Here is an 11283-nt window from a genome sequence, read left to right as displayed (position 1 = left end):
AAGGATTGTAAGAATGCTTCAACAGGAAAATTCTCAGGCATTTTCGTGTTTTAGAAGTTCTACAAAAGTGCCGGAATTTAGCAGTAATGCCGCATTTGGCACGACTTGGGGACTTAAAGATATGTTGCTTCCTTCCGGCAACCCCACCCCAATCCGAAAGCAAATTCTAGAGACAAAGACAACATCCTTCACTTGATACAATTGCCCAAAAATTACCTTGAAGTATATTATTATGTTCACGTTTGTCATGTTATGATGCAAATTAGCTATGCGGTATGCGGTGGCTAACATCAAACAGAGGTCAGTTCTCGGGAAATCGCTTCCTCTCAAAAGTGAATCATTTGTGAAAAGTCATCTTTGAGAGCCAAATAATGGAAAATAGATCATTTTAGCTGTTATGGACAGTTTCGAATAGTTAGCTGATATCTCGCCTTCAAAACTACGAAAAGACCAGTTTAGTTTGCCGAAAACATAGACATCGACAATTCTTTTTGGTCTGTCGGTCAACCCAAAAAGGTTAAAATCTCTCCGCGATATTAGTGGCCCGGCAATCGTGGAAGGCTCGTTTAATTTCCTACCAGAAGTTGCGGCATTTATGAATCCAGCCGGCCACTTCACAATGAACTTGTGCATGGATTCTGAAAGCCTCTCAAATTACTACAGGATAACATGTTACAAAGCTGTTCAATAGGATCTTATTTCATTGTTAGTGAAGGATTTAACCAAGAGTCGGTGGAACGTGTGTTCTGTTCGGCTCAGAACAAGGAAATGAGCCAGGACAACTGACCGATCATGTTTGTGTAACTTTTATTGCTGTTTTACAGTACTTTTTTACTCCACCACGACAATTATTATTTAAAAAAATTGAACTTCGTGTACATGCATTGTTAATTCTCAAAATAAAGACGGTAAGGGCTTGATTTTTAATCTTGTTCAGTCATCATTTGTCATCGTCATCGTCACCGTCGCCGCTATTTCCTTCAGGGGTGGATGGCACTAAACCTTCAGGGACGGTTGGCACTGAAAAAATAAATAAACTAAAATGAAACAATCAATAAACTGACAAACCACAACATTGACTGGGACTCTGCTCAGTGCTTAACCTACAGTACAAACTATTTTCAACGACTGACTCTGGAAAGCTGGTACACTAACCTAGAACAAACGCTTCTCAACGATGTCAACAACTACCGGCGCCCTACAAACGACTTATCCACGACGGAAACGAAACCGACAAACGGACTTCTAACAGAACGACTTAACAATACATGGACCAAAAACCGACCAATCTGACCAACAATAGACGGACCGAAACCCACAAATGACTGATGACAAACTTTACACGTGTCTTTTAGCCAGAACCTTCATAGCTAAACTGACCAATAACGTTCAACGGACCAGACTTATAACATCATCGACTGGCAAACACTATTCACTTGATTCTGAAGAAGACTTCCGCTCAGGTTGTCGAAACGTCAGTCACCAAAAACAGTTCTTTTCAGAACTACCCTTACCCGGACGATCACACTATACCAACTACTGAAAACGAAACTAGCCCTTATCATGAGCTGAGAATATCTTTATTAGGATGGTATTGAAAAATCACAAAACTCAGCTAAGAGTACACAGCTTCCACGTTCTATAATAAAGGTTAGACCCAAACGTAACACCATCAGTTTTAAACTTATTCATCGTGTTCATCAGGAAGACTGAGGAGAGCGATTGGTCTTTTGAAAGTAGCACGAATGAGACAATGATTTTAAAGACATATAACTTCAACGTGGCGTTGAAAGCGTTTCAACTATTGCATTGTTACAAATGATTTATTTCGAAGTTATGTTGGGTTTTTAAGTTTTTTTTCACAAAATAACTGACATACTACGCGCTTTGATTGGTCAATAGAGTTGCAAAAAACCTGTTCTATTGTACTGGTAAACCACGGTTCCCGGTATAGCAGCTCTATGCGGGAACTAAAGATTTCAGAACTTTCAGTGGCTTAAATATCAATAACATGAATATCTTTTCATCCAACATAAACGTGGAAATTTGCCAGGATAAACAAAACCAGAGGCTGATCAGCATATAAAGCTTTTCCACGGCAAAATTTTACGCCAACTCAGTTTACGCTGGAGCCCGGGGGGGGGGGGGGGGGAGGGCGGTACTCCCAGAAATATTGGGTGGGGGTGTGTGACCTGCTTTCTAAACCCCTTACCCTATTTATGACCAAAATCTGCGTTACTCCCTACCCTATTTATGACCCGACCAAAAATTCGAAACCCTATTTATGACCTGACCCTGAAATCAAAATCCTATTTCAGACCTGCGTTACAATTAGCTCCCTAGTTCAGACCAATGTTAAATTACCGTAAACATAATTTGTGGGCTTTTGTTGATTTTCTTTTCGATAATGATGAAAAGGTGGCTTCTTCTTAAAAAAAAATACTCATATCGAGGCTAGAGTGCAGAAACCATACCCTGTTTATGACCAAAATGACCAAAATCAGCTAAAATCGATACCCTATTTATGACCAAAACGGCTAAAAAGACCATACCCTTTGGGGCCGCACATACCTATATAGCCCATATAATAGAGTTTAAAATTAAGAAAATTTTAAACCATTTCTTGGTGGTTTCCACGGTCTGTGGAGGACGAAGTCTACTGGGATTGACTGATCAGTTTACGTTTTTAAAACAGCATGGAAAAGATTTCTTTCGAGTTAACATTAAGCTGAACAGAAATTATGAGTTTCTTCAGGCACGCATAACACGACAAATGAATATGCTTAGCTTTCAAGCGATAGTTTTCGCTTAACAAAATACAGATAAACACGGACTCCATAGCTATCAGTATTAGTAAAGGAAAGGAAACTTCTTACCAAAGCTACGGGGTTTTATATCGCCGCCTGCTCCGCCATCTCCTCCGCCTCCTCCACCGCCACCACCGCCTTGCCCACCACCACCACCTCCCCCTGTGCCACCGTCACCGCCACCTCCACTACCTCCGCCACCACAGCTTAGCACTAGAAATAAAGACGATACAATAAAAAAAAAGCCCTGGTTAAGAGCTGACATTATCTCTTCTGGCGCTACACATGAAGTAAATAAATCATGCAAGGCCTTTTTGCGCAAATTTCCCCACTCTTGCAAAAAGATACTCGCGCTCTTTCAATGTTTTAAACCCCGGCCAAACGATCGCAACATGTCAACGCAACATATCGCAACATTGTTGGGCGCAATATGTTGCGTGTGTTTGGCCACCGTGTTACAATGTGTTGCGACATTTTGGGTGTTGCTGGCTCAAATTTGACCATTTTCAAACTTGAGCCAACAACACCCAACATGTCACAACACATCGCAACACGGTGGCCAAACGCACGCAACATGTTGCGCCCAACAATGTTGGGATATGTTGCGTTGAAATATTGCGATCGTTTGGCCGGGGCTTTATAAAGCAGCTTCCTTCAGCTTCGAGTGTAAACATGTGATTCAAGTAAAAAATATCCTTTTTGCGTTACTACGCAGGAAACACCAAGTGGATATCTTTTTGGTTGTCACTACCGGGTTGAAAAGGGTTTTCCGCCTTGCAAAACAAACTGGCCTTAAGAGTTAATTTTCAGATGAGATTTTGTTCCTTGTTAAGAACAATTGTTTTCTATCAGTTACTTGGCATGTCATTTTATTATATATCAAGTGCATGTCACGATTGCCTGATCCGAAAATAAAAGTCTAAACGTTGTGAATCTTTCTAATTCCCCAGGCAATCCTGTACTAGCTTGTAATGAAGTCTTCCGCACTGGGAAATTGATGAGATTTTATTCAAAATATGTTTTTTGTGTCACTTATCTCATAGGAAACCAATTAATATCGAATCTCAATTTTATTTCAACGTAAATGAAGAGAGGCTTTCCGCCTTGAGAACAAATCATCCGACATTTTTGCTTGTTCTAAACTGCACCATTTCCTTCGATCAGTTGTTGTTCTAGTCTATTTTTCATTAGACTACTATGAGAGACCAATTAATCCGAAAAATGCAGCTTTGTCCCTAAATTTAGCGGGTTTCTTTGGTTAATTCTGAACTAGGGTTTGGTAGAAAAGACGCTTTATCAATTCGCCAGTTCAAGATTGATTTAAATGTCAAGTAAAACAACAACGTAAGTGAAAGTTACAACAACTAACCACTCTGACACTGAATGATTACCAACACGACAGTAATGACGAGCCAAAGCCTCATAGTGAACAGTGTTTCAGTTTCTAGCTTGTCAGCAACAGCGTACAAAGAACCGTGGACTATGCAAAGCGCACAATGGAGTTGCGTATTTATGTGCTCACTTGCTAAGTTATATTAGCTTGTTGAGAGAAATGTTTATTATATATAGCCTTCAAGTTATATAGACCTCCTTGGGTAAGTGTTTCGTGTTTATAGCTTTTTTTTTCTTTTTTGAAAGGTGATTTTCTGTGTACAAAATACATTACAGCTGACGAAGGGATGACCACGCCATAAGGTATAGTATAATGGCGGCTTTAACCTCACAATATCAAAAGACAACCTCTGCATTTGTATACGCATTTTATCGTTCTAATATGCATAAACGAAGAAACTCCTTTAGTCTTTAGTCTTGAGCAATGGCTGTCGGACAAATCTCTCATGTGACGATTTCCGAAAATCTTCAAACGCGTTTTACGTGAGATTAGAGGTCCACCATTCGAGGGAAGCAGTTTTAACATTAAATAGCAACATCCTTAGCCTTAATGACAAGTATAGTTAGGCTAAATTGACCTCCGATATAGACTTTAAGTGGTATGTAAATTTTAATATTATATTTGTATAAGCAGGATAGATTTAATGTGTATAAATAAACTTTCAAATATTGTGCTTTCTTACCTTACCTATTCTAGAACCATGAAAAAATGGCCATGGAACTGAGAAACAACAAAGCAAACCAGGCCACTCGTGCGTGTAATAAATCCCACCTATGCGTCTTGTACATTTATTCTCCATAAGTACAATGCATGCAGGTTAATTTGTTGTCTTTATTTATTCTTAAAATGTCAATATTTATATTGCATGCTTAGCCCGTTTGTAAAAAAGCCGAAAACACCCCTGAAATAATAATAAGAAAAAAAAATTAAGCCAGGTCTTAATTTGTCCCTTGTAAGTGTTTTTCTTTTTCTTTGATGTTGATTTCCAGAGTTTGGCTTTAATCAAATCCAAAAGTATTCCTGATATGGCTTGGCTGCGTGCTTTGAGGGAATCCAGAAAGAAGCCGATACAGTCCAGTGGAGATCGACAATTGAGGACCGGACTACAAAGGCAAATATAGCTAAGACAACTGTGATTAAGTATATGAATTCGAGGCCACGACAGCAATTATTTTTAAGCTTAATTTTAGAGGTCCAATTTGCCTAGTAAAATTTTGAATAAGAAAGAAATACTGCAAAAGCACCTGGACATTTTTAACATGCAAATCGTGACCCCATTATGAAACAACCAAAAAATTTTATTACCATTTTTCTTTCAACAAATGCAAAATGTTACAATTTTGGAATTTAAGAAAAAAATATTCATTGATTTTAAAATGTGAATGTTTCAAAACATTGTGTGGGAACGATTTTTGCACAAATTCAGGATAAGGTATCAATTGAAAACATCGAAAGATCCGATGGAAACGCCTTATTTTAACTGATTTGTAGATCTATTTTCAGTCTGACATGACCAAAAATAGTTCTACACTGCTACAAAATGTTTTTTTTTTACCTATATGCAAATTTCAATTGCGTATATATGGTTTTTTTAGCAGCATTTTTTACCATAATTCCCCAAATAAAATCTTAGTTTCCTTACCAACAACAACAACAACAAACTGTATTGCACCGGTCAGAAATATTTTTAAAGGGTACAGCAACATGAAATAACTAAAAAGCTAAAAAGTTTCATGAAGCCATACTAAATAAAAATCATATGTTTATAGCATTCTTTTACACTACCCTAACGACTCCATATAGGGGTACAGTTCCTAAACCAGTCTAACCAAGGTTGACATAATCTCTCCTCCAATTTTGAACCTCCTCAAACGATTTTTGTATTCAAAGGCTGTAAGTCAGGTATCATATTAGGACTATAATTGGGGTTACATCCTTTATGGTAAAAATACATTTGACTCCTAAGTTTATCCCAATAATTAACTCAAAGTTGCCTGTTGATTTCAGTATTTTTCATTTACCGAGGCTATAATGAGATGCCCTCCAATCTCTTTACCAAATATCTTCCCCGTAACGAAGAAACACCAATACAGTTCTACGCGTCTAGCTGCAGAGCCATATGTGAATACCCTTAGGCCCTATAAACAATCTTCGAACAAAATCGAACAGAAGCCTTCTCTTCTCGAGAATTCTCGCTCCTAATTTTCGCCTTCACATTTATACACCAAAATAACAACCCAGTTGTCGTTTAACAAATTCGGCCCGGTGTAGCTCCCATTTTTACTTGTATGATTTTGATGCTGTGTTAAGGTATTCTGGCCCGGTTGTATGAAAGCCGATAAACACTGACGAAGGCTAAAAAGTGAATGACGTTCTTACTGTTTTCATATCCTGTGAGACATAGACAATTCATAGCAAGAAAACTTTCCGCAGCAATTTAATGTTCCAGTGGAAAGAGGATCTTACAGCTCTGACTACCTTAGTGAAGGTTTGAACAATTTTTTTCGAATCCCTGTTTAGACCAAGCGTATCGCGATTCCTCACCTAGCAGAATAAAGGAGTGAAAAGTTAGCTAAATTTTTTGGGTAGCTGCTTTCCTTGAATAAGAAATTATGTACATGCCGAGGTGTTTCCATTGTTTTATCCGAAAAACAAGGCGAAAAGAGTCCCAATTATTAATAAGAGGTCGATTGGCAATTTAAAACATCAGTGCAAACATAGAATCCTTATGTATAAACTATATTATTACGATCATGTTTGTCAAGTTATGATGGAAGAGAATAATTTTTTTTTTGACAACGAAATAATAGAAAGTAGATTAATTGCATTATTACGGACAGTTTTTGAATAGTTATTTGATATCTCGCCTTGATAACTTAAAAGGACTGGTTTAGTTTTAAAAATGTATCAAAATTGCCGAAAATTTAGAAGATTCTTATACTAAATACCAAAACAATGGCAAGGTTATGTAAAACGACATTAAAAGAAAGGTCAAATTTGCGTCTACAAAAATAACGTGGTTTTAAGTAAAAATGAACAGTGTAGCTATAGAGCGTTTTCACTAACGTGCTAGCAACCATGAAAATTTAAGAAAGATAAGAAAGTCTTTAAAACAGTTTAACTCACACGGGATTGGTTTGGTACACAAATATGGCCATCGTTTCATTGTTTTGAACCTCCAATATGGCTGCCTTGACGTCATTTGAAGACGTTCTATCGTGAAATAAGGTCCAATAACTTCCACATTGCTCAGAAAGCATGGGTCGCGGAGACCATTTTTAATTGGTAGGACTAAAAAATCAGGCCAATACAAACAAACATTAAGGTCAGTGTTTCGCCATTTATCTTGCATTTGCGTGACATCTGGACCCCTAGAAAATATAATCCCGGCTGGTAGGGCTATAGTCCTACCAGCCCATCCTCCTCTGCAGTCCCTGGACAGTTAGACACCCAGACCTTAAAATTCCCTCATTGTTTAGACTGTCGTTATTTACCAGTGAATTAATTAGACAATCCTACTTTCAAAAAAGAAATATCATTTTGTTCTCTTTCTGATATAACCTGAAACGGTTTTCAAAGAGAGAGAGAGAGACAAGAAAACCACACTTAACAGAATGAGCTCAAGTGTCTTAGTTTTCATATGGGCTTTATCCCAAGAATTTTTTTGTAAATAAATCAACGCAATTAATCCAATTAGTGGCCTCACTATGAATTTGTGCATTGATTCTAAAAGCCTCTTACATCAGGACTACAGAGTAACATGTCATTAAGTGCAAAGCTGTTCAAGTGATCTTGTTTCATCATTAGTGAAGTGTTTGTCTAAGAGACCGTCGGACGTGTGTTGTATGAGGCGTAGAACAAGGACGTGTGCTATGACAAGCAAACCGGTCATGTTCGTGTAATATAATTTTTATTGCCTTGCCGTTTTACATTACTTTTGTAAGTCTACCACTACGATTATTACGGTGGGCGGAATCGTCGTCTTGATCTATTTTCATGAACGAATTAGTGGTAATCGTCAATCTTTTACCTTTTTACACTTCCATCGACGATTAATCAGCGCGAGTTTATCTCTGTTCACTTTTAAATGGCAAGGAAAGTAACTGTAAGTGAATTCAATTAACAGTTTTGAAGTTGTGAGTGTTTGCTAGGTTGTAACGGCGCTGTAATGGCACGTAATCCTACCTGCCTGTATTACTCACGCCGTACAATTCTAAGTAAAAAGTCAGTCAATGTTAGTCGAGTTTTCCTCTCTGATCATTGCTTTATTTAGGAGAATTTCTGTAGCATACACTTGACGAATTTCCTCGCTTGCTGTCATTCAATTTATTGTTGTAAAGTTTCATATCAAGCGATTCGCGAAGACTGACAGTGTTCAACTTGAAACTTAGCTCAAAAAAGTAGTTCGAAATAAATCAGTTCTTTAATACATATTTCTTTATCTAGTATCTGAGTTACTCTCTCGTTTTGAAGACTTTTTACGAATCAATTCAATGACAATGTTTCGTTAACAAAGCCATTTGTGACCAAGGTTTTAGGTTGGTCCGTATTGGCAAAACCTGTACTCTCTGTCTGGAGTACCTCTCTGCCGGTAAATAATCCATATACAAAACTGTGCATGACGATCTCGTTTCATCATTACTGAAGTGTTTATCTAAGAGTCGGTAACACCTCTCTCAAGCTTGAAACAAGGAAATATGCCATTACAAGCAGGTCGGTCATGTTCGTGTATTTTTTTATTGTCTTCCTGTTTTACATTATCTTAAAAGTCTACCATTACGATTATTAAGAAAAATTGAACGTAACATTGCAATTCGTGTGACTGCATTGTTTTTTGTTAAAAATAAAGTCAATAAGGGCTTGTTTTTCCAATCTTGTTCAGGTGTCATTTGTCATCGTCACCGTCACCGCCATCTACTCCAGGGATTGTTGGCACTATAAAATAAACAAAATGATATGAAACAGGCGTTTATCGCGGGCTAAGTTTCACTCTTTTGATACGAAATTGAAAAACTACACAGCTAGGAGTACACTCATTCCCCATTCTTGAATAAAAAAATTAAACCTAAACGGCGCACAATCAGTTTTTAACATACTCATTGCTTTTATCAGGAAGACGACAGTAAGAAAGTAATCTGTCCTTTAGGAGTAAGAATAATGAGAGAATGATTTTAAGGCTTATAACTTTTACAAGTATTTAAAAGTATTTTTGTATATTTCATGGGTAAAAACGATATTTTTAGAGGTTTTTCTCTCAAAGTAAATGGTGTCTCACTATATATTACTGCTGTAAGGCACGAAAGGAACCCATTTCTTCTTTAGTAAACTATTCTCGTTATTCTTCACTTAAAAAGGACAAAACGCACGTAGATTACTTACAGAAGCCACGTTGTATATTTACACCGCCGCCGGCGCCGCCATCTCCTCCGCCTCCACCACCACCACCGCCGGCTTCACCACCACCACCTCCTCCTCCGCCGTCGCCGCCGCCACTGCCACCCCCACCACAGCTAAGCACTAAAATAAAGACAATACAATGAAAAAGGCGTGGTCAAGAACTGAGATTATCTCTTCTGGTACGACACTTGAAGTAAACAATACACCTATGATTTGTTTGCTCACAATTTCCCTCTCATAGAAACGATACTGACGATGTTTGATAAGGCAGCCTCTTTCAGTTTCAAGAGCTAATCGATTCAAGTAAAAATATTATTTTCGCCTTATTGTGCAGGACATACAGAGCGAATATCTGTTTGATTGTTATTATTATTGAACAAACACTGTCGGATTGGAAAGTGTTTTCCGCCTTCTCAAAAATTGGCTGTGAACGATAAGTTTTACACAAGTTTTTGTTCCATATTTCAAACAATATATTTTGAACAGTAATTTGCCATCTCATTTTATTGTTTTTCAAATCAGTAACATAATCGTCTTATCCAAAAGAAAAGCCTGATTTTTCTGAACCTTTCAAACTTCCCAGTCAATCCTGTACTAGCTTTTAATGAAATCCTCCTCATCGGGAAAGTAAGGTGATTTTCGTCAAAATATGATTTTCTGTCACTTATCTCATAGGAAATAACCAACTAATTCTTATTTCAACGTGAATGAAGAGAGGCTTTCCGACTTAACTATCAAGTCCTTTGAACTACCGTTTTAACCCGCAACTTTTGATTGTTCGGAACTACATCATTTTCTTTGATTTGTACTGGTCTACTTTTCATCAGGACCGCTACGAGAGGCAAATCCGAAAAGTGTAGTTCTTCTTTTTTAGTTTAATCGAGTTTCTTTGGTTAATTCCGAACCCGCGTTTGATAGAAAAGACGTATTATCAATTCGTCAATCTAAGAGCGACTTAAGTGTCAGTTAAAAAACTACTTAAATCGAAAGTTACTACAACTAACCTTTCTGACACTGAATGATTACCAACACGACAGCAATGACGAGCCAAAGTCTCATGGTGAACGTTGTTTGAGTTTCTAGCTTGTCAGCCACAGCAGGAAAAGAACCGTGGACTGTGGAGAGAGCGCACTGTGCTTACGTATTTATGTGCCCACCACCTAACTTATATTAGCTTGGTAGGAGAAATGTTTATTATATATAGTCTTCAAGTTATATAGGCTTCCTTGGGTAAGATTTTCCCATTTATAGCTTTTTTTTTTAATACAAGGTTGATTTTCTGTGTACAAATACATTACAGCTCACGAAGAAATGGCCACGTCATATGGTCTAGTATAGGCGGGCTTTTCTCCGACAATCTCAAAGCATAACCTCTGCATTTGAGTAAGCATTTCATCGAACTGATATGTATAAATGTAGAAACTCCTTTAGTCAAAGTGGTGGTCATCTCTTGAGCAATGGCCAACAGGCGAATCTCTCATTTGACGATTTTCGAAAATCGTCAAACGCTTTTACGTGAGATTAGAGGTATGACATTCATGGAAAGCAGTTTTAGCATGATATAGAAGCATCCTTAGCCTTAATGATAAGTATAAGTGGATAAATTGACCTCCAATATAGACTTTGAATGGCGTGTAATTAATCCTATATCAACAGGATAGATCTAATATGTATAAAAAAAGTTTT

General features: G+C 37.6%; 1 long non-coding RNA gene across 1 annotated transcript; it reads right to left on the bottom strand.

The window, feature by feature from the left end:
• Nucleotides 1–288: 288 nt before the first annotated feature.
• Nucleotides 289–4573, bottom strand: LOC145483019 (uncharacterized). Its single transcript, XR_014048862.1, has 3 exons — nt 4177–4573; nt 2877–3020; nt 289–1020 (listed from the first exon to the last, which is right to left on the bottom strand). It is a non-coding gene; the product is annotated as an uncharacterized LOC145483019 (long non-coding RNA).
• Between the last annotated feature and the right edge of the window lie 6710 nt (nt 4574–11283).

Source organism: Orbicella franksi, chromosome 1, assembly GCF_964199315.1.
Source record: "Orbicella franksi chromosome 1, jaOrbFran1.1, whole genome shotgun sequence".
Taxonomy (NCBI): domain Eukaryota; kingdom Metazoa; phylum Cnidaria; class Anthozoa; order Scleractinia; family Merulinidae; genus Orbicella; species Orbicella franksi.
Note: the sequence above shows the minus strand (reverse complement) of the source record. Positions and strands in the feature narration are given on the sequence as shown.